This window comes from Pseudophryne corroboree, chromosome 3 (genome assembly GCF_028390025.1).
Source record: "Pseudophryne corroboree isolate aPseCor3 chromosome 3, aPseCor3.hap2, whole genome shotgun sequence".
NCBI classification, from domain to species: Eukaryota; Metazoa; Chordata; class Amphibia; order Anura; family Myobatrachidae; genus Pseudophryne; species Pseudophryne corroboree.
Window position 1 is genome coordinate 453,196,161 of NC_086446.1, and position 24,769 is coordinate 453,220,929.

At 49.1% G+C, this 24,769-nt stretch overlaps 1 protein-coding gene and 1 pseudogene across 6 annotated transcripts in view; both read right to left on the reverse strand.

The window, feature by feature from the left end:
• The window catches only part of UNK (unk zinc finger), a 253,205-nt gene that overhangs the window by 89,184 nt on the left and 139,252 nt on the right, over positions 1 to 24,769 (reverse strand). The gene's annotated exons all lie outside the window — the stretch shown is intronic.
• LOC134896939 (5S ribosomal RNA) lies at positions 14,091 to 14,209 on the reverse strand (annotated as a pseudogene).

Here is a 24,769-nt window from a genome sequence, read left to right on the forward strand (position 1 = left end):
CGTAAGTCCGGGTAGACGAACGGCCCTTGTTGAAGAAGATTTCTGCTGAGTGGTAGAGGCCAAGGATCTTCGACGGACATGTCCAGAAGATCCGCGTACCACGCTCTCCGAGGCCAATCCGGGACAATCAAAATTGCCTGGACACCCTGATTCCTCATTCACTTTAGCATCCTTGGGAGCAATGGGATCGGAGGAAGCAGGTAGACTAGCCGGTACGGCTAAGGTGACGCCAGTACATCCACTGCCCTCGCCTGAGGGTCCCTGGTTCATGAGCAATACCAGGGAAGTTTCTTATTGAGACGAGAAGCCATCATGTCTATTTGTGGGCAACCCCACTAATCTGCTGGAACACCAGATGGTGGAGCCCCCACTCTCCCCCACTCTGGAACACCAGATGGTGGAGATCGTGACGACTCAGGAAGTCCGCCGCCCAGTTGTCCACACCCGGAATGAAGATTGCTGACATTGCTCTTGCATTTCTTTACGCCCAGAGGAGTATCTATGACACCTCTCGCATGCAGGCTCTGCTTTTTGTCCCTCCTTGTTGATTGATATACGCCACTGCCGTGGCGTTGTCCAACTGTATCTGGATTGTGTGATCCTTGAGCAGAGGAGAGGCTTGAAGCAGAGCATTGTAGATCGCCAGAAGTTCCAGAATGTTGATTGGAAGAAGGCTTTCGTGGGCTGATCACCTGCCCTGGAACTGCACCCCTTGGGCGACAGCTCCCTATCCTCTCAGACTCGCATCCGTCGTGAGGAGGGTCCAATCCTGAATCCCGAAAACTCCGGCCTTCCTGAAGATTGGAGGACTGTAGCCACCACAGGAGAGAAATCCTGGCCTGAGGTGACAGCTTAATCATCCGGTGCATCTGTAGATGTGAGCCGGACCACATACTCAGCAATCCAGTATGGGAGGTTCCATGCTAAAACGTTCTGGCATGGAACCTCCCATACTGGATTGCTTCGTATGAGGAAACCATATTTCCTAACAATCTTATGCAAAGACGTACAGACACTCGAGTAGGTAGGAGCACCATGCGGACCATCTCCTGAAGTGTTTTCGCCTTGTCCTCTGGTAGAAACACCTTCTGGGCCACAGTATCCAGCAACATCCCCAGGAGCAGGAGCCTCTGAGTTGGCTACAGGTGGGACTTCTGCAAGTGGAGGATCCACCCATGGTCTGACAGAAGATGGATGGTGCGGTCGATATGGAGCAACAAAAACTCCCTGGATCTTGCCTTTATCAGAAGATCGTCCAGATAAGGGATCACATTGACCCCCTGGACCCGGAGTTGAAGCATCATCTCCGCAATCACCTTCGTGAATACCCTCGGGGCTGTAGACAGGCCGAAGGGCAGTGCCTGGAATTGGAAGTGATTGACCAGTAGGGCAAACTGCAGGTACGCCTGATAAGGCGGCCAAATCGAAATATGGAGTTAGGCGTCCTTGATATCCAAGGAGACCATAAATTCCTGTTCTTCCAAGCCCGCAATCACTGCTCGCAGGGATTACATTTTGAACTTGAACACCCTCAAATAAGGATTCAAGGATTTCAGATTCAGAATGGGTCTGACCGAACTGTCCGGCTTCGGCACCACAAACAGGTTTGAGTAAAACCCCTTGTCACATGTGGTAATGGTACCGGAACAATGACGTGGGACTGGACCAACTTTCAGATAGCCTGTTGCAACATAACTTGCATAGCCTCCAAAGCTGGTAAGCTTGATTTGAAAAATCACTGGGGGGTGGGGAGGAAAGATCGGAGTACTGTCGAACTCCAGCTTGTAGGCCTGAGAAACGAGCTCTCTGACCCAGGTATCCTGGCAGGAAGTCTCCCACACACGGCTGGAAATCCAGTTGTATCTTAGCAAGCCTCAAGAACAGGTACCGGAGAGAAGAAACCGAAAAGAAAAAAGGACCGGCACACACATACACACACTACTGTCCCGGTCAAGAGAGCCAAGGCACGGAGTGACAGCTGAAAGGACACTGCAGCAACGGAGCGTGAGGGCGGGCACCCAGTGTCCACCACGGCTTCCGAAAAAAGGATTTTACAAGTAAGACAAAAATCCCCTTTTTTCTGTCCACCTGGGTGGAAACTGGGACTGTGAGACGTCCCAAATCTGTCCTGTTACGGGAGGGAACGCCCCCGAGCTACACTGAGGACACTACGCCCAAAGGCTGCATCAGCCGCGGTGAAGGTGTCAAACTGATAGAATTTGCTGAAAGTGTTTGCAGAAGACCACGTAGCCGCCCTGCAAAGCTGTTCAGCAGAAACGCTGTGGTGAACCGCCCGAGAAGGGCCAACCGACTGAGAGGAATGAGATATGACGGATGCTGGAATAGGCCGCCCAGCCAGAAAATAAGCTTGCCTAATGGCAATGAGGATCCAACGGGCCAAAGTTTGTTTAGAAGCACGCTGTCACACGCCATAGGCGGCGTTCACCGCGCTTACCCCTGCGTGCCTGCTGGTCTGTGTTGCGGCCTCCGCCTTCGGTGGTCCACGGGCTCCGGCGTCTGGCTGGCGCGGCTCCCAGCGGTTCCCCGGGGCGGGGGCGCCGCCATGACACCCGGCATCACGTGGGCGGGGAGCAGGTGACGTCATCAGACTGTTCCGCCAATCCAGCGGAGGCGGGAGATTCAAAGGCAGACGCCGGGCAGAGCCTCGGCGCCTGAGTATCGTCTTTTCCCCTGAAGTGGATGCCAGTGCTCTTGTTCCCCGCGAATCTCTCTGCAGTCGTACCCCAGTGTCTCCGGCACTTCCAGGTGCCAGTTGCTGCACAGTTCCAGCGTATACAGCGGCTGGTGTGTTCCTCTGCAATCCAGTCACCAGTGCTTCTTGGAGTCAGCGTGGGCTGCGGGCTAAACGCCGCTCTCAAGTTCTACAAGTCATCAGTGTCTTTAAACACCGCTCTCAAGTTCTACAAGTCATCAGTGTCTTTAAACACAGTTCTCAAATTCTACAAGTCATCAGTGTCTTTAACCACCGCTCCCAAGTTTTGCAAGTTACCAATGTCTCTAACCACCGCTCCCAAGTTTTGCAAGTTACCAGTGTCTTTAACCACCGCTCTCAAGTCATACAAATCATCAGTGTCTTTAACCACCGTTCTCAAGTTCTACAGTGTCTTTAATCACCGCTCTCAAGTCATACAAATCACCAGTGTCTTTAACCACCGCTCTCAAGTTCTATAAATCGTCAGTATCTTTAGTCACCGCTCTCAAGTCATACAAATCATCAGTGTCTTTAACCACCGCTCACAAGTGTTTCAAATCATCAGAGTCTTTAACCACCGTTCACCAGTTCTTCAAATCATCAGTATCTTTAAAAACATCACTCACAAGTTCTTCAGTCACTATTACCTTGTACCAACACTCACAAGTACTTCTTTTCCTGGAATCTTTAACATTGCTTACAAGTTCTCCTATAGGCCTGGACATTCCCCCCATACGTTCCTTCTCTGCTATGTGACATTGTGTTGCTCCCTTCCTGCAATAAAGTTCTTTAATATTTTCACCAAGCTTTACTGTCAGAGTCCTGTATGAGGAAGACCTATATCAAGCCATCCCTGTTCCGACCCAACTGTGGTTCCTCTCCCCTACCATCGGGAGAACCCCTGAGTTCACAACACCCCCAACCTAGGTCAGTGACACACGCCAGCCACGCTTGCGGACATCGTAAAGAATGAAAAGGGAGTCCGATTTGCGGAAGGATTACGTTCCGGCAACATAGGTGCGGAGAGCCCGTACAACATCCAAAGTGACAAAGGACTCCTCCAGAACATGTCGTGGTGGGTAGTAAGGACGGAACCACAATATCTTGATTGATGTGGAACCTGGAAACAACTTTAGGAAGATAATCCATTCTAGTATGTAGGACTGCCCAGTCCGAGTGGAAAACTAGGAAAGGAGATCTGTGAGACAGGGCACTCAAGTCAGAAACCCGGCGTGCCGAAGCAATTTCCAACAGGAAGACAGTCTTCTAAGTAAGCCAAGAAAGGTCCACAGAATCCAAGGGTTCAAATGGAACCAGCTGAAGCATCCGGAGGACTAAAGACAAGTCCCATGGATGAACAGGAGTGACAAAAGGAGGTTGCAAACGTAGCACAGCCTGCAGAAAAGTGTGAATAGACAAATGTGAGAAATTGATGTTACAATAGTGCGCTGTTAACAGACAGTGTATTGCAGCGGAAGAACACACAAAGAGTAATCACCCAATACTCCACAAGAGCAAACAATAAAGAAAGGAGTGTGCTCAATCTCCGCGCACAACTGTTTGAAACATGTATACCCTTCACCTCGATACAAACAAGGTCACAAGTAAATGACAGCGGAATGGGGAGCACAAGAAATAAAAACAATGATAGTGCAGTAGTAAAAACAAGGCTAATGTTTTAATTTACAAGTTGCACTTACAGAAAAATAGAGTTAAAATCGCATGTCAAGACCCAGTAGCACATAGGGGCACAGCAAGACAGCTCACAGACGTCTACAGATGGTCTCCAAGAGGTAGCGACGGCCTCAAAGCACAAAAAATAAAAACAATGATAGTGCAGTAGTAAAAACAAGGCTAATGTTTTAATTACAAGTTGCACTTACAGAAAGATAGAGTTAAAATCGCATGTAAAAACCCAGTGGCACACAGGGGCACAGCAAGACGTCTACAGATGGTTTTCAAGAGGTAGCGACGTCAGTCCTCGAGGTAGCAGGCAGCGTCCTCAGGTGTCCACAAGAGTAAAGAATCCACAACCACACTTTCTTGTGCTCCCCATTCCGCTGTTATCAAGCACTGGTTTGGAACACAATTTTGCAGAACCATTATCTTTTGGAATTGAGGAAACTTCCAAAATTCACCATTGTGAACAATTTGACAAAAGAAGTTGGACACTTAAAGCTTAGTATACTGCATTTACTTGTGACCTTGTTTGTATCGAGGTGAAGGGTATACATGTTTCAAACAGTTGTGCGCGGAGATTGAGCACACTCCTTTCTTTATTGTTTGAAAAGTGTGAATAGCCAAAGATTTGGCCACCTTTCGTTGAAAGAGAACCGAAAGAGCAGACACCTGCACTTTCAGGGAGGCAAGCCGAAGTCCCAAGTTCAAACCGGCTTGAAGAAAAGCCAAAACCCTGGAACCTGATATCTCAAGGGATTGACGTGACGATCCAAGCACCACTGAAAGTACCGTCGCCACACTCTATGATATATGCGGGCCGAAGACTGTTTTCTGGCTGAGAGCATAGTGTCAATGACTGGGTCAGAGAACCCCGAGCTCTTAAGACCGACCTCTCAACAGCCACCCCTTCAAAGCCAGGTGGGGTAGGTCGGGATGAAGGCAAGGGCCCTGGGATAGGAGGTCTGGACGATGAGGCAGGCGAAATAGAGGCCGAATGGAGAGGCTGCAAAGATCCGTGTACCAAGTCCGTCTTGGCCAATCTTGGGCGATGAGGATGGCCGTGACCCGCTCCTGTTTTAGATGTCTGAGTACACGTGGTAGGAGAGCAATCTGTGCAAACACATAAACCTTTGGAAAGGACCAAGGAGCTACCAGAGCGTCCACCAGAAACATGCCTGGATCCAGAGTTCGAGATCCGTACCAAGGAAGTTTGTGATTGTGACGGGAGGCCATCAGATCTATGTGCGGCCGACCCCAGCGAGTCACTAGAAGGTGGAACACCTCTGGGTGAAGTGACCATTCTCCGGAATGGACGTCTTGTCGACTCAGGAAGTCAGCCTCCCAATTCTTTATTCCGGCAATATAAATCGTCGACAGAGCCGGTAGGGAGCGTTCTGCCCAACGGAGGATGTGACCGACCTCCTGCATGGCGGCCTGACATCTGGTGCCGCCTTGATGGTTGATATAAGCGATCGCCGTCGCATTGTCTGTATGAATCTGGATAGGCTTGCCGAGAAGATGGCCCACTTGGCATAGAGCTCTGTATATTGCTCGGAGCTCCAGGACATTGATGGATAGAGTCGTCTCTTGAGCCGACCAATGACCCTGGAAGAAGTGGCTGCCCGTGACCGCTCCCCAGCCCCGTAAGCTGGCATCTGTGGTCAGAATGACCCAGTCCTGGATCAGGAATGGGTGGCCCATTGTGAGATGCAACGACTGAAGCCACCATAGGAGTGACAGGCGAGAGTCCCTGGACAGTGAAATCCGGCTTGACCTGAGATGGAGATGTGACCTGTTCCAGCGACAAAGCAATTCCAGTTGCAGTGGTCTGGAGTGGAACTGGGCATACTCCACCATGTCGAAACAAGAGACTATCTTGCCTAGGACACTCATGCAAAGATGAAGGGAAACACTGCGATGTTTGAGGAAAGCCTTGATTAACGTCTGGATATCCTCTACCTTGTTCCTGGGTAGAATCACACGCAGAACCTTTATGTCCAGAATCGCCCCTAAACGAATAAGGGACAGGCTGGACTTGCACCAGTTGATCAGCAAGCCATGGGACTGCAACAGCGCATTTGTGACCCTGAGATGCTGTTGTAAGACCATTTGGAGACTGAGCGAGGAGAAGAAGGTCGTCCAGGTGTGGAAGAATCCTGATTCCCTGTAAGCTCAGTTGAGCCGCCATGACTGCCATGACTTTGGTAAAGACTCTCGGTGATGTGGAGAGACCGAAAGGCAGGGCCCGGAACGGATAGTGGTTGCTCCGAAGAGCAAAACTCAGGAACATTTGATGGTCCGGCCAAATAGGGATGTGTAGGTAGGCGTCCTGAATATCCAAGGAGGCCATGAAGTCTTCCGATTCCAGCGCCTGCATGATGGACCGAAGAGACTCCATCCTGAACCTGGGAACAAGAAGTAAAGATTCAACTTCTTCAGGTTGAAAATGGGTCTGAAAGAACCATTTGGCTTTCATACCAGGAACAGATTTGAGTAGAAACCAGTACCCCTTTGAGGACAGGGGATGGGAACAATGACCCCTTCTGTCAGGGGGGAACTGATGGAATGCCAAAAAGATATATACCAATAGCGCAGTCTTAGCCTTACAACTTTACCAATGCCGCTAGAGGTGCAGTCCCTTGGAAATCTTTGGTGTATATAAACGTCCAAGCGGGTCCCTCAATATTTTGCGGTGTCCATCTCCTTAGGGTGGTAAGTTGTTTGGTGTTGGAGGTTATTTCCACAATCTGTCTGCAACAGTGAACGTCCAGTTCTGGTCCGGATTTGAGCAAATATAAAGTGGCAGATGATGACCCAAAAGATTCCTGACGCGTTTCGCTGTAAGCACTACAGCTTTTTCAAAGGATATCCTTTGAAAAAGCTGTAGTGCTTGAGGGACCCGCTTGGACGTTTATATACACCAAAGATTTCCAAGGGACTGCACCTCTAGCGGCATTGGTAAAGTTGGAAGGCTAAGACTGCGCAGTCAGTCTGTTTTTTTCACCTAAATCATATCATCTGCTTATCCAGTTCACTAAATAGGAACGGACTGTTTATCAGAGGCAATTATAAGTTGAGACCCATTTTAATTATTCATTTCATGAGCTGTGTACATGTGTGGTTTAATTGTGGCTATAGATTGCCATTTTATTAAATAGAAAGTTTTATTACTCAATCCTTCATGCATTATTAATTTAATTAGCGCTGCTACTGTTTGTTTGTGTTTTGGGAACTGATGGAAGACTGAAGGGCAGTGGCCTTGCCCACGTCCACTGGCAGGCTGGTGGTAAAAAATTGACGAGGTGGCCGATCCATAAAGGAGAGGGCATATCCCCTGGATACTATGTCTGACACCCAAGAGTGGAGGTTAGCCAGATGTCGGCAAATAGTAAAAGCTGACCGCCCACCATGGAGGAGTCCTGGTGGGGACCCCTCAAGTCATGCTGAAGGTTTGTCGGGTTGTTTAGGGGTTTGACAACCTTTCGGTTTGGTAGATTTAGAAGAGGAACCCTGTACACGGGAGGAAGACTGACCCTTTGGTTTGCCCTGAGGGCGAAAGGAAGATTGCTTGTACTTTGGAGCCGAAGGCAGAAAAGCAGTCTTGGCAGTTGTCAGGTTAGTCACAATTTTATCCAATTCAGGTCCAAAGAGGATGTCACCCGTAAAGGGGAGAGACTCTAAAAGTTTCTTAGAGTCATTATCCGCTCTCCACGAGCGAAGCCACAAGGCACACCTAGTCGCCACCGAGACTGCAGAGATTTTTGCAGCAAATATACCCGAATCTATAGATGCCTCACCCAGGTAAATGCTAGCTTCTCTGCTATGGTCCACCATGGAGAGTAAATCTGAGTGTTGTGTCCCAGATTGGAGACCATCCGTTAGAGCATCTGCCCAACTACCGATGGCTAAAGACATCCAGGCCGAGGCAAATGCAGAATGGGTAGCTGCACCTGCATTAGTTAAGATTGTCTTGAGGAATTGGTCCAACTTTTTATCAGGTGGATCCCGTAAAGACGTGACATCAAGAATAAGCAGGGTGGTTGACTTGACCAATCTGGCCACATGAACATCCACGGGAGGAGGTGTCTCCCACTTGTTTTGTTCCTCTTCTGGTACCGGATAGAAGTTAAGAATGCAGGGAGACACCAGGAATTTCTTATTTGGGTGCGCCCAAGGTTCCTTGAAGGTAGCGCTCAGGCGAGTAGAGGGAGGAAACACTGCAAGATCCTTCTTCTTACGTGTGAAGAAAGGCGCCTCAGCATCTGCAGGCGCATCCATATCTATAATCTGCAGCTGCACACGAACAGCCTTGATGATATCATCCACCCTGGTCTGCGTCATACGGTCGTCCTGAGACTGAAGGTTATCATCCCCCGCGGTCTGCGAAGAAGCATCCTCATCCGAGGAGGTGTCCGACTGGGATTCCTCCGTAAGTGAGAGGACAGAAGATCCCCGGCAGGACTTTTACTGAATGGTAGAAGTCAGAGCCTGTTGTAGGGAATTGGAGACCTGTACCAAGCCCTGCACAGATTGATAAAGATCACACACCCATGTTGGCTCCGCAGAAGGTTGCTGTGAGGGCTGAGACAGTGGCTCTGCAGGAGAGACTGACACAGAAGGCGGAGGTAACCTGGAGGCTGCCAGTTGAGAAGCCAGCTCCCGAATGGCTGAAGACAAAACCACCCAATCAGATCCACTCGGGACAGACACTTCTGGTACGGACCCACTCTGCACATCCGATGAGGAGCCCATGTGGTCTTGTTGCAAACAGGAAAAAATTTCCTTGCAAGACGTGCAAGTGTATGCGTGTAGCCCAGGAGCAGTCCGTTCCTTCTGGGAGGCATTGGAAGTAGGCCCTCTGGATGACATCTCCAAACCTGTAAGGGAAACACTATGCACACACACACACACATTCATATTATATTTTATATATATATATATATATATATACACACACACACACACACTGCTCAAAAAAATAAAGGGAACACTTAATCAACACAATGTAACTCCAAGTCAATCACACTTCTGTGAAATCAAACTGTCCTCTTAGGAAGCAACACTGATTGACAATCAATTTCACATGCTGTTGTGCAAATGGTATAGACAACAGGTGGAAATTATACACAATTAGCAAGACACCCCCAATAAAGGAGTGGTTCTGCAGGTGGTGACCACAGACCACCTCTCAGCTCCTATGCTTTCTGCCTGATGTTTTGGTCACTTTTGAAAGCTGGCGGTGCTTTCACTCTAGTGGTAGCATGAGACGGAGTCTACAACCCACACAGGTGGCTCAGGTAGTGCAGCTCATCCAGGATGGCACATCAATGCGAGCTGTGGCAAGAAGGTTTGCTGTGTCTGTCAGCGTAGTGTCCAGAGCATGGAGGCGCTAACAGGAGACAGGCCAGTACATCAGGAGACATGGAGGAGGCCGTAGGAGGGCAACAACCCAGCAACAGGACCGTTACCTCCGCCTTTGTGCAAGGAGGAACAGGAGGAGCACTGCCAGAGCCCTGCAAAATGACAAATGTGCATGTGTCTACTCAAACGATCAGAAACAGACTCCATGAGGGTGGTATGAGGGCCCAACGTCCACAGGTGGGGGTTGTGCTTACAGCCCAACACCGTGCAGGATGTTTGGCATTTGCCAGAGAACACCAAGATTGGCAAATTCGCCACTGGCGCCCTGTGCTCTTCACAGATGAAAGCAGGTTCTCACTGAGCACATGTGACAGACGTGACAGAGTCTGGAGACGCCAAGGACAACGTTCTGCTGCCTGCAACATCCTCCAGCATGACCGGTTTGGCAGTGGGTCAGTAATGGTGTGGGGTGACATTTCTTTGGGGGGGCCGCAAAGCCCTCCATGTGCTCGCCAGAGGTAGCCTGACTGCCATTAGGTACCGAGATGAGATCCTCAGACCATATGCTGCTGTGGTTGGCCCTGGGTTCCTCCTAATGCAAGACAATGCTAGACCTCATGTGGCTGGAGTGTGTCAGCAGTTCCTGCAAGACGAAGGCATTGATGCTATGGACTGGCCCGCCCGTTCCCCAGACCTGAATCCAATTGAGCACATCTGGGACATCATGTCTCGCTCCATCCACCAACGCCACGTTGCACCACAGACTGTCGAGGAGTTGGCGGATGCTTTAGTCCAGGTCTGGGAGGAGATCCCTCAGGAGACCATCCGCCACCTCATCAGGAGCATGCCCAGGCGTTGTAGGGAGGTCATGCAGGCATGTGGAGGCCACTCACACTACTGAGCCTCATTTTGACTTATTTTAAGGACATTACATCAAAGTTGGATCAGCCTGTAGTGTGTTTTTCCACTTTAATTTTGAGTGCGACTCCAAATCCAGACCTCCATGGGTTAATAAATTTGATTTCCATTGATAATTTGGGGTTCACTACGGGTGGCCGGCGGTCGGGCTCCCGGCGACCAGCATCCCGGCGCTGGGAGCCCGACCGCCGGCTTACCGACAGCTTGGCGAGCGCAAATGAGCCCCTTGCGGGCTCGCTGCGCTCGCCACGCTACGGGCACGGTGGCGCGCTACGCGCGCCACACTATTTTATTCTCCCTCTATGGGGGTCGTGGACCCCCACGAGGGAAAATAATTGTCGGTATGCCGGCTGTCGGGCTCCCGGCGCCGGTATACTGAGCGCCGGGAGCCCGACCGCCGGCAAACAGAAGACCACCCGATAATTTGTGCGTGATTTTGTTGTCAGCACATTCAACTATGTAAAGAACAAAGGCCCTCATTCCGAGTTGTTCGCTCGGTATTTTTCATCGCATCGCAGTGAAAATCCGCTTAGTACGCATGCGCAATGTTCGCACTGCGACTGCGCCAAGTAACTTTACTATGAAGAAAGTAATTTTACTCACGGCTTTTTCTTCGCTCCGGCGATCGTAATGTGATTGACAGGAAATGGGTGTTACTGGGCGGAAACACGGCGTTTCAGGGGCGTGTGGCTGAAAACGCTACCGTTTCCGGAAAAAACGCAGGAGTGGCCGGAGAAACGGTGGGAGTGCCTGGGCGAACGCTGGGTGTGTTTGTGACGTCAACCAGGAACGACAAGCACTGAACTGATCGCACAGGCAGAGTAAGTCTGGAGCTACTCTGAAACTGCTAAGTAGTTAGTAATCGCATTATTGCGAATACATCGGTCGCAATTTTAAGAAGCTAAGATTCACTCCCAGTAGGCGGCGGCTTAGCGTGTGTAACTCTGCTAAATTCGCCTTGCGACCGATCAACTCGGAATGAGGGCCAAAGTATTTAATAAGAATATTTCATTCATTCAGATCTAGGATGTGTTATTTTAGTGTTCCCTTTATTTTTATATATATATATAGCAAAATCAAACAACACCGCAAGAACAGAACACAGATAAATAAACCAATGTCTGAGGTACTGGGACTGTGTGGCCCAAACACAGTAAGGACTACTATTAAAAGAAACAGACTAAAAATAGGATTTTGGTACTTACCGGTAAATCCTTTTCTCCTAGTCCGTAGAGGATGCTGGGGACTCCAAAAGGACCATGGGGTATAGACGGGATCCGCAGGAGCTTGGGCACACTTAAAAGACTTAATCTGGGTGTGAACTGGCTCCTCCCTCTATGCCCCTCCTCCAGACCTCAGTTATAGGAACTGTGCCCAGGAGAGACGGACATTTCGAGGAAAAGATTTTTGTTTAAACTAAGGGCTACAAACATACCAGCCCACACCACAAACATACCGTACAACCGGAGTAACTTTAAACCAGATAACAGTATGAATTAACACCAGCAACAAGCTGAAACTAGAAATACACAACCCGTGTATAAACTAATTTAACCAGCAAGAAAACACTGCAAGTAATAGTCCGCACTGAGACGGGCGCCCAGCATCCTCTACAGACTAGGAGAAAAATTTTTACCGGTAAGTACCAAAATCCTATTTTCTCTTACGTCCTAGAGGATGCTGGGGACTCCAAAAGGACCATGGGGATTATACCAAAGCTCCAGAACGGGCGGGAGAGTGCGGACGACTCTAGCACCGACTGAGCAAACGCAAGGTCCTCATCGGCCAGGGTATCAAGCTTCTAGAACTTAGCAAAAGTGTTTGAACCCGACCAAGCAGCTGCTCGGCAAAGCTGTAACGCCGAGCCGCCTCGGGCAGCCGCCCAAGATGAGCCTACTTTCCTGGTAGAATGGGCTTTTACTGACTTCGGCACCGGTAGTCCGGCCGAAGAATGAGCCTGCTGAATCGTACTACAAATCCAGCGTGCAATAGTCTGTTTTGAAGCAGGATGACCAATTTTGTTGGAAGCATACAAGACAAACAGCGCCTCAGTTTTCCTAGCAACAACTGTCCTAGTGACGTAGATCTTCAACACTCTTACAACATCCAGAGATTTTGGAATCGCCACCGCTTCCGTAGCCACCGGGACCACAATAGGTTGGTTAATGTGAAATGAAGAAACCACCTTCGGCAGAAATTGTTGACGAGTCCTCAATTCCGCCCTATCCGAATGAAAAATCAAGTACGGGCTCTTATGAGATAAGGCCGCCAACTCTGACACCCGCCTGGCAGACGCCAGTGCCAACAGCATAACTATCTTCCAAGTGAGAAATTTCAACTCAACCTTATGCAAAGGTTCAAACCAGGAAGACATGAGAAACCGCTTACACAGAAAAGGAGGGTTTTTGATCCTGCACCGACCTAGATTCAAAGTACATAGGTAATCATGTAAAGGCCCGTACACACTGGTCGATGTATCGGCCGTTCTCTTGAACGGCCGATACATCGCGGGACCGTCGGCCAGTGTGTACGGGCGATACGTCTGTGAACTCCGTCGTTCACAGACGTATCGCGTCGGCCGCGCAGCACAGCCGACAGCCAATATATCTAACGATATATTGGCCCATCGCTGTGTGTGTACGGGGCGGTCGTCCGACCGCCCGTACACATGCTGCGGCGGCCGGCGGTGATTGACAGGTGAACTGGGCGGGCGCGAACGCCCGCCCGCCCAGTTCATGACGTCAGTCCCCCGACGGATCGGGCTGTGTGTATGCACAGCACACTGCCCGATCCGTACATAGATATATCTGCAGATCAATTGATCTGCAGATATATCTAATAGTGTGTACCCACCTTAAGAGCCAGAGATGGACAATAATGCTAGATATTAGCAATTCATATCTGTCCGCCCAGAGTCAAAAAAAAGGGGGAAAGCATATGCGTGCGAAAGGAGAAAAGTATGACTCTTGTTTGGGCGCACTCTTATGTTAACTAAATGTTAATTAGTAAGTAATGTATCTAAAAATTAATGATGAAGTCTTTATTTCTACTCTTTAAAATGCATGGGGACTAAACAACACAAATTAAACATAAAACAAACGTAGATATGCCAGCTGGGGAGATAGGTCTCCCAAATTTAAAAATGTTCAGATCTTAATTATACCTGGATAAATGCATATCGGAAGAAAGCTACATATTATGCTGCTTCCGTCTGCCCAAGATCTGTACAAACTGTGTTTGTATTAATGCAGCCCTAAATTGGGTTACATTCGTGAATGGGAGAGCCCACACACTAGGTAACAATTCTAACAATTAACCACTGTCTTGGATGAAAGAAATAACGAATAGAATTGAAAAAGTAGGAGGATGAAGTTAAGTGGTGATACTGCTGTTGGTGTTGTTTCTACAGGGAAGAGTCTCCCTACTTCACTGGGTATTCCCTAGTGGTCGCCCGTCTAGGTACTGACCCAGCCCATCTCCGTTTAGCTTCCAAGATCGGACGAGATTGGGCGTGAACGTAGGGGTATGGTCGTAGGAAGGTTTAACCCTATAGCACCAATGAGAGTGCACCGAAACGGGAGGATTAATTCCTCCTCAGAAAAGGAATACTAAGATTGCGTGGAGAAGAGAATGGTAGTGGATAAGTAGATGTGAATCTGCTGTCCACGTTAGACTGAAGAGACGCGTCTCCTGAGGGGACACGCTCCCCAGAATCGTGGATGAGAGTTCACAGAAGGAAGAAAAGCAGGGAAAATATTTCAAAGATAGAAGGAAGAGGTTGCAAATAGATTAATAGGTAAGATTACAGTGGGTCCCTTTGGGTTACCTCAATTATTTGGATACTAATAAATCCTGGTTCAGAATAGATCACTGTGACAGGTGTCAAGACAAATTCCAGAAGAAATAAAGATAATAATTTCTTATGAATGGTGCCAGATCACAGGATATGTATATCGCTTCTTGCACATAACAGATTTCAGTAGTATTTGATAATTGATGAATTTGTACAGTGCACCAAAGCCTTAAATGTCACTGGTGATATTGCCAGAAAATTCTTTGTCAGAACAAATATTCGTTTCTAGCATGAGCCAATATATGAGGCAAAAAGAATTATCACCTGTACAATTCTCTCTTTGGTGACATGCCCTCAGAGGAACAAAAGCATAAAACACACAGTTTGGGAGTAACTAAGGCAGAGTACATGCAGGATCACACAACGCCTGTCCTGATTACATTTGGATGTGAGGAAAGAATATTGCACAATGTACTTAAGCAAGAAATCAACATGGATATGCTATGCTCATTCACTGAAAACACCTGCAATATTAACGGCAGAGAATCTCTCTGTGAAAAAACAGGCTTAAGCGAATAAAGCAATAAGTATTATGTGTCACTCATTCAATTGGTAGGCAGACGGGGTGCCCGCAAGGGATGCGGGGCCACCAATAACCTGCCCCTATTGCAAAGTTATACCACAATGTACCTGAATAGAAGAGTACACATATATGCAATGCAGCTACGCTGGAAGCTCCAGCAATATTAATAAGAGTGATTCCTGCAGTGGCAAAGAAACATGCTGCTTTAGCATTAGGTTTGGTGCAATAGAGTAAATTTCAAATATCACCAATTAAGATCTGAACATTTTTAAATTTGGGAGACCTATCTCCCCAGCTGGCATATCTACGTTTGTTTTATGTTTAATTTGTGTTGTTTAGTCCCCATGCATTTTAAAGAGTAGAAATAAAGACTTCATAATTAATTTTTAGATACATTACTTACTAATTAACATTTAGTTAACATAAGAGTGCGCCCAAACAAGAGTCATACTTTTCTCCTTTCGCACGCATAGACATGAGAAACCGTAAGACTACATCAAGGTCCCATTGAGCTACAGGAGGCACAAACGGAGGATTGATATGCATTACTCCTTTCACAAAAGTCTGAACCTCTGGGAGGACAGCTAACTCTTTTTGAAAGAAAATAGAGAAAGCCGAAATCTGCACTTTGATGGAACCCAATTTCAGGCCAGCATCTACTCCCGCCTGTAAAAAGTGGAGAAAGCGACCCAAGTGTAAATCTTCCGCAGGAGCCATTTTAGACTCACACCAGGAAACATACTTTCTCCAAATACGGTGATAATGCTTCGCAGTAACCTCCTTCCTAGCCTTAATGAGAGTTGGAATGACCTCCCTGGGAATACCCTTATGAGCTAAGATCTGGCGCTCAACCTCCATGCCGTCAAACGCAGCCGCGGTAAGTCTGGAAACACGCATGAATCCTGCAACAACAGGTCCTCTCTTAGAGGAAGCGGCCAAGGATCTTCCACCAGTAATTCCTGAAGATCCGGGTACCAGGCCCTTCCTGGCCAATCTGGAACGACGAGAATCGCCTGAACCCTTGCTCGTCAAATGATCCCCAGTACCTTTGGAATGAGAGGAAGTGGAGGGAACACATACACCAACTGGAAAACCCACGGAGACACCAGGGCGTCCACTGCACTGGCTTGGGGGTCCCTTGAACTGGAACAATACCTTGGGAGCTTCTTGTTGAGACGAGACGCCATCATGTCGATCAACGGAATTCCCCAACGTTTTGTCACCTCTGCAAATACCTCTTGGTGAAGAGCCCACTCTCCCAGATGGAGATCGTGTCTGCTGAGCAAATCTGCTTCCCAGTTGTCCACTCCCGGTAGGAAGACTGCTGACAGGGCGCTCACGTGTTGTTCCGCCCAGCGAAGGATTCTTGTGGCCTCCGCCATTGCCGCTCTGCTCCTTGTTCCGCCTTGACGGTTTATATGCGCCACCGCTGTGATGTTGTCTGACTGTACCAGGACAGGTCGACCCTGAAGAAGGCTTCTTGCTTGCAGCAGGCCGTTGTAAATGGCTCTTAACTCGAGAACATTTATGTGGAGACAGGCTTCCTGGAGCGACCATTTCCCCTGGAAGTTTCTTCCTTGGGTGACTGCGCCCCAGCCCCGGAGACTTGCATCTGTTGTTAGAAGCACCCAATCCTGGATATCGAACCGGCGTCCCCCTAGGAGGTGATGATCTTGTAGCCACCACAGGAGAGAATTTCTGGCTCTGGGAGATAGACTTATCTTCCGGTGCATGTGCAGGTGAGATCCGGACCATTTGCTCAGCAAGTCCCACTGAAACACCCGGGCATGAAACCTGCCAAATGGAATGGCTTTGTACGCCGCAACCATCTTCCCCAGAACCCGAGTACAGTGATGGATTGACACACTCGTCGGCTTCAGAAGTTCCCTGACCATCGCCTGCAGTTCCAGAGCCTTTTCTTCTGGAAGAAATACTTTCTGTAAATCCGTATCCAGAATCATGCCCAGAAAAGGCAGCCGAGTGGTCGGAATCAACTGAGATTTTGGCAAATTGAGTACCCAACCGTGCTGTCGCAGAACCGACAGTGACAAATCTACACTTCTCAGCAACCGTTCCTTGGACCTCGCCTTTATCAGGAGATCGTCCAAGTACGGGATAATTGTAACCCCTTGTTTGCGAAGAAGAACCATAATTTCCGCCAAAACTTTGGTGAAAATCCTCGGAGCCGTGGAGAGCCCAAACGGCAACGTCTGAAATTGGTAATGAGAATCCTGTATCGCAAACCTGAGGAAGGCCTGATGCGAAGGATATATCGGGACATGTAAGTAGGCATCCTTTATGTCGACTGACGCCATAAAATCCCCCCCTTCCAGGCTGGCCATTAACGCTCGAAGGGATTCCATCTTGGACTTGAAAACTTTCAAGTATGGATTGAGGGATTTTAGATTTAGAATTGGTCTGACCGAACCGTCCGGTTTCGGCACAACAAAGAGGCTCGAGTAGAACCCCTCCCCCCGCTGGGACGAGGGAACGGGAACAATGACCCTCTGTAGACACAATTTTTGAATCGCTGCTAGCACCACCTCCCTGTCCGGAAGAGCTGCTGGTAGTGCCGAAATGAAGAACCGGTGAGGGGGTATCTCCTGAAACTCCAGTTTGTATCCCTGAGACACAATCTCTAGAACCCAAGGATCCAGGTCTGATTCAATCCAGACCTGACTGAATATTCGTAGACGGCCCCCCACCGGTCCGGACTCCCCCAGGGAAGCCCCAGCGTCATGCGGTGAACTAGGTAGCAGCAGGGGAGGACTTTTGGTCCTGGGCGCCTGAGCCTGCAGGAGGTTTCCTTCCCCTTCCTCTACCCTTTGAGGCGAGGAAGGACGAACCTTTTCCACGCCTGTATTTATTGTGACGAAAGGACTGCATTTGATGATGTGGTGCCTTTTTCTGTTGTGTGGGAACATAAGGAAGAAAAGAGGACTTACCCGCAGTCGCGGTCGAGACCAGGTCAGCCAAGCCGTCCCCAAACAAGACAGTACCTTTGAAGGGTAACGCTTCCATAGCCCTCTTGGAGTCGGCATCAGCGTTCCATTGATGGATCCACAACGCCCTCCTGGCTGATATCGACATGGCATTGGTTCTTGAACCCAAGAGACAGACATCCCTCGCAGCATCCTTCAGGTAATCTGCAGCGTCCTTGATATAACCGAGAGTCAAAAGGACATTATCTTTATCAAGGGTATCCATATCATTAGCTAAATTCTCAGCCCATTTAGCAATAGCACTACTCACCCATAACGACGCCACAGCAGGTCTGAGCAATGCACCCGAATTAGCGAAAATGGACTTCAAAGACGTCTCCAGCTTACGATCCGCCGGATCCTTGAGAGCTGTCGTGTCAGGGGACGGAAGTGCCACTTTCTTAGACAAACGAGATAGAGCTTTGTCAACATTTGGAGACGCCTCCCATTTTTCCCTGTCATCAGAGGGGAAAGGATACGCCATGTAAATTCTCTTGGGAATCTGCCACCTCTTATCCGGCGACTCCCAAGCCTTTTCACAAAGAGTATTCATTTCATGAGAGGGGGGAAACTTCACCTCAGGATTTTTTCCCTTGAACAAGCAAATGCTTGTTTCCTGTACCTCAGGTTCAACAGAAATGTGTAAAACATCTTTTATAGCCACAATCATGTACTGAATACTCTTAACTAACCGTGGATGTAAAGCAGCCTCAGTGAAATCGACCTCGGAATCAGAGTCCGTGTCGGTATCAGTATCTACCACCTGAGTAAATGGCCGCTTTTGCGACCCGGATGGGGTCTGAACCTGAGACAAAGCCTCTTCCATGGACTTTTTCCACACCTGCGTCTGTGACTCAGACTTATCTAACCTCTTTGATAAAGAAGCAACATTCAAATTTATCGTACTGAGCAATGCGAGTAAATCAGGTGTCGGCTGCGTCGACAGTCCCAAATCTAGCCCCGCATCCGCTCCCCCAATAACCTCCTCTGGTGAATAACATTCAGCCTCAGACATGCCGACACGTAGTACCGACACACAACAACACACAGAACGTCCCAGCTAGGTGACAGGCCCATAATGAAGCCCAGATAGAGGACACAGGGGGAGTATGCCAGCTCATACCCCAGCGCCCATATATCCCAAGAAAAGATATATGTACCCAGCGCTGCTTTGTAATGATAATAAGCACCACACTGCGGCCCCCCCCCCCCCTCCCGATTAGCTCCCCGTTACTTGAAGGAGAAGATGGCGCCTGTGAGCAGCGGGACGAAGCTCCGCACCCTTCCCATGGCGCGCTTCGGCCCGCCAAATTTAAAAATGAAAAATGCCGGCGGGGGTTTCTGGAAACGGTGCTGAGGCACCGAAAAGCTCTCTGCCAGCCCCAAAACTCCAGTAACATGCTGCCCAGTGCGCCCCCCCCCCCCCAGCGCCCTGCACCCAGTAAATACCGTTGGTGATGTGTGTGGGAGCATGGAGCACAGCGTTACCGCTGTGCTGTACCTTCCGTTACTGAAGTCTTCTGCCGTCCTGAAGTCTTCTGATCTTCTCATACTCACCCGACTTCTTTCTTCTGGCTTCTGTGAGGGGGTGACAGCGGCTTCGGGAACAAGCAGCTAGGCGTACCAAGTGATCAAACCCTCTGGAGCTAATGGTGTCCAGTAGCCGAGAAGCAGAGCCCTTAACTAAGAAGAAGTAGGTCTGCTCCTCTCCCCTCACTCCCACGCTGCAGGGAGCCTGTAGCCAGCAGGTCTCCCTGAAAATAAAAAACCTAACATAAAGTCTTTTCTAGAGAAACTCAGGAGAGCTCCCCTAGTGTGCATCCAGTCACTCCTGGGCACAAAGTCTAACTGGGGTCTGGAAGAGGAGCATAGAGGGAGGAGCCAGTTCACACCCAGATTAAGTCTTTTAAGTGTGCCCAAGCTCCTGCGGATCCCGTCTATACCCCATGGTCCTTTTGGAGTCCCCAGCATCCTCTAGGACATAAGAGAAATTACAAAATACAATATATGAAAAATAAAAAAAAGGCTACCCTAAGACCCTAACATTACCACTTGCAATGTCACACTAAAATAAATGTAGAGGCACACAAAGTACCCCACCACCTGCACAGAGAAGTGGGGTGTGGGACAATTAACCTGACACCAGGACAGTGAGGTATAGGGGAGCAGGACTGCAATCCTCTATGCTGGGCTGTCCGCTACAGAATGCTGAAAATGGCCAAACAGCTAGGAAAGGAGAGAAATTCCCCATGGCGCCTAAACCCTGGACAAGCTATGGCCAAGGGGCTGCGGGCGGAATTACAAGGGATCCCCGTCCCCTCCTGGAACCCCAGGGATGCTAGATGTATCCCTCCTGAAATATGGCCACCAAGTCCCTGGTGGTCTAGCGGTGGCTCAGAAAGGACGGAGACCCGCTGCCAGGACCACCGGGGGCTGCTCCCTCCCCGCCGGTGGTGTTGCCGCAAGCACCGGCACCCGCACACGGCGGGAAGCCGCTTACCAAGTTCCCCTCCAGCTGCTTCTCCTCCGCCCCTTGGCGTCGTGTAGAGGTTGCTGGTTAGAGCGGCCGCTTAGGTCCTTGTACCGGCTGCGTGCTGCATCCAGCAGCAGCGCTGACGCTGCTACTTAGTTCCCCTCCGGCTGTGGTTCCTCCGTGTTCAAGAGAGTTGGCTGGTGAGAGCGGCCATGGAGGTCTGTTCACCGGCCGCCGGAGGGGAGCAGAATCCAGCAGCAGCGCTGACACTAGCGCTGCTGCTGAAGTAGAAAAAAATGAATAAATAAATGAATAAATAAATAAATAAATAAAAAAAAGTTTAAATAGGGCTGTAAATAGCCCCCTCCTTAAAAATGTGTCTGTGCTGAAGGGACCAAGAAAAAATTGGCTTCCCATGGGCAGGCGGGGTATAGGGGAGGAGGAGCCCCTGCTGCACTCTACAGAAGTTTAACTCCTTGGTGCCCGCTGTGCTCCTACACCATACCCACAGTCCCAGTGTCCACCTAGGCTGACAGAAAAAGTCTCCTTTTTAGCTTAAAACATCACACAAGTGCTCAGAGCCGGCCATAGGCATAGGCAAACTAGGCAATTGCCTAGGGCATTTGATATGCCTAGGGGCATCAGAAGCTTCTGCTGATTAAAATGATATGCAGCATGTCTATATTCTGTGTGTAGCATTTCATATGCAGATACAGCCACAGTCTCACACAGTATATAGGCATGCTGTATATCATTTTAATCAGCAGAAGCTGCTTGTGCATCCTAGCCACATAGCAATGCAAATAAGATGCATTTTCATTTTAAAAAAAAGGTGCCCGACGTTAGCATTGAGGCAAGATTTATGAGGACACATCTGTATCCAAGCAGAGGCAGAGGTCACAGTGTTAGTGGCAGTGTGAGTGCTGTCTGCATGTGAGTGGGTTGGTTGTGCAGTAGTGTTCAGAATATGTTTAAGGAGCATTATGTGTGTCTTATAAAAATGCATTAATAATGTACAACATATGTGTAGGGGGCACTATGTGTGTCATTATGTGTACAAGGGCATTAATAATGTACGGCATATGTGTAAGGGACATTATGTGTAAAAGGACATTAAATAAGATTTTACTCACCGGTAAATCTATTTCTCGTAGTCCGTAGTGGATGCTGGGAACTCCGAAAGGACCATGGGGAATAGCGGCTCCGCAGGAGACTGGGCACAACTAAAGAAAGCTTTTAGGTCACCTGGTGTGCACTGGCTCCTCCCACTATGACCCTCCTCCAAGCCTCAGTTAGGACACTGTGCCCGGACGAGCTGACATAATAAGGAAGGATTTTGAATCCCGGGTAAGACTCCTACCAGCCACACCAATCACACCGTATAACTCGTGATACTATACCCAGTTTAACAGTATGAAAACAATTGAGCCTCTCAACAGATGGCTCAACAATAACCCTTTAGTTAACAATAACTATGTACAAGTATTGCAGACAATCCGCACTTGGGATGGGCGCCCAGCATCCACTACGGACTACGAGAAATAGATTTACCGGTGAGTAAAATCTTATTTTCTCTGACGTCCTAGTGGATGCTGGGAACTCCGAAAGGACCATGGGGATTATACCAAAGCTCCCAAACGGGCGGGAGAGTGCGGATGACTCTGCAGCACCGAATGAGAGAACTCAAGGTCCTCCTCAGCCAGGGTATCAAATTTGTAGAATTTTGCAAACGTGTTTGCCCCTGACCAAGTAGCAGCTCGGCAAAGTTGTAAAGCCGAGGCCCCTCGGGCAGCCGCCCAAGATGAGCCCACCTTCCTTGTGGAATGGGCTTTTACTGATTTAGGATGCGGCAGTCCAGCCCCAGAATGCGCCAGCTGAATTGTGCTACAAATCCAGCGAGCAATAGTCAGCTTAGAAGCAGGAGCACCCAGTTTGTTGGGTGCATACAGGATAAATAGCGAGTCAGTTTTCCTGACTCTGGCCGTCCTGGAAACATAAATTTTCAAGGCCCTGACTACGTCCAGTAACTTGGAATCCTCCAAGTCCCTAGTAGCCGCAGGCACCACAATAGGTTGGTTCAAGTGAAAAGCTGATACCACCTTAGGGAGAAACTGGGGACGAGTCCTCAATTCCGCCCTATCCATATGGAAAATCAGATAAGGGCTTTTACATGACAAAGCTGCCAATTCTGACACACGCCTGGCTGAAGCCAAGGCCAATAACATGACCACTTTCCACGTGAGATATTTTAGATCCACGGTTTTAAGTGGCTCAAACCAATGTGATTTTAAGAAACTCAACACCACGTTGAGATCCCAAGGTGCCACTGGAGGCACAAACGGGGGCTGAATATGCAGCACTCCTTTCACAAACGTCTGAACTTCAGGTAGTGAAGCTAGTTCTTTCTGGAAGAAAATCGACAGAGCCGAGATCTGTACCTTAATGGAGCCTAATTTCAGGCCCATAGTCACTCCTGCTTGTAGGAAATGCAGAAATCGACCTAGTTGAAATTCCTCTGTTGGGGCCTTTTTGGCCTCACACCAAGCAACATATTTCCGCCATATGCGGTGATAATGCTTTGCAGTTACATCTTTCCTGGCTTTAATCAGCGTAGGAATGACTTCCTCCGGAATGCCCTTTTCCTTCAGGATCCGGCGTTCAACCGCCATGCCGTCAAACGCAGCCGCGGTAAGTCTTGGAACAGACAGGGCCCCTGCTGCCGCAGGTCCTGTCTGAGCGGCAGAGGCCATGGGTCCTCTGAGATCATCTCTTGAAGTTCCAGGTACCACGCTCGTCTTGGCCAATCCGGAACCACGAGTATTGTTCTTACTCCTCGTTTTCTTATTATTCTCAGTACCCTTGGTATGAGAGGCAGAGGAGGGAACACATAAACTGACTGGTACACCCACGGTGTCACTAGAGCGTCCACAGCTATCGCCTGAGGGTCCCTTGACCTGGCGCAATATCTCTCTAGTTTTTTGTTTAGGCTGGACGCCATCATGTCCACCTGTGGCCGTTTCCATCGATTTACAATCAGCGTGAAGACTTCTGGATGAAGTCCCCACTCTCCCGGGTGGAGGTCGTGCCTGCTGAGAAAGTCTGCTTCCCAGTTGTCCACTCCCGGAATGAACACTGCTGACAGTGCTAGTACGTGATTTTCCGCCCATCGGAGAATCCTTGTGGCTTCTGCCATTGCCATCCTGCTTCTTGTGCCGCCGTGTCGATTTACATGGGCGACTGCCGTGATGTTGTCTGACTGGATCAGTACCGGCTGGTGTAGAAGCAGGGATTTTGCCTGACTTAGGGCATTGTAAATGGCCCTTAGTTCCAGAATATTTATGTGTAGGGAAGTCTCATGACTCGACCATAGTCCTTGGAAGTTTCTTCCCTGTGTGACTGCCCCCCAGCCTCGAAGGCTGGCATCCGTGGTCACCAGGACCCAGTCCTGTATGCCGAATCTGCGGCCCTCTAGAAGATGAGCACTCTGCAGCCACCACAGCAGAGACACCCTGGTTCTTGGAGACAGGGTTATTAGGCGATGCATCTGAAGATGCGATCCGGACCATTGGTCCAACAGGTCCCACTGAAAGATTCTGGCATGGAACCTGCCGAAAGGAATTGCTTCGTAAGAAGCCACCATCTTTCCCAGGACCCGCGTGCAGTGATGCACCGATACCTGTTTTGGTTTCAGGAGGTCTCTGACTAGAGATGACAGCTCCTTGGCTTTCTCCTCCGGGAGAAACACTTTTTTCTGGACTGTATCCAGAATCATACCCAGGAACAGTAGACGTGTCGTCGGAACCAGCTGTGATTTTGGAATATTCAGAATCCAACCGTGCTGGTGTAGCACCTCCTGAGATAGTGCTACTCCCACCAACAACTGCTCCTTGGACCTCGCCTTTATTAGGAGATCGTCCAAGTACGGGATAATTAAAACTCCCTTTCTTCGAAGGAGTATCATCATTTCCGCCATAACCTTGGTAAACACCCTTGGTGCTGTGGAGAGTCCAAACGGCAGCGTCTGGAATTGGTAATGGCAATCCTGTACCACAAATCTGAGGTACTCCTGGTGAGGATAGTAAATGGGGACATGCAGGTAAGCATTCTTGATGTCCAGGGATACCATGTAATCCCCCTCGTCCAGGCTTGCAATAACCGCCCTGAGCGATTCCATCTTGAACTTGAATTTTTTTATGTATGTGTTCAAGGATTTCAAATTTAAAATGGGTCTCACCGAACCGTCCGGTTTCGGTACCACAAACAGTGT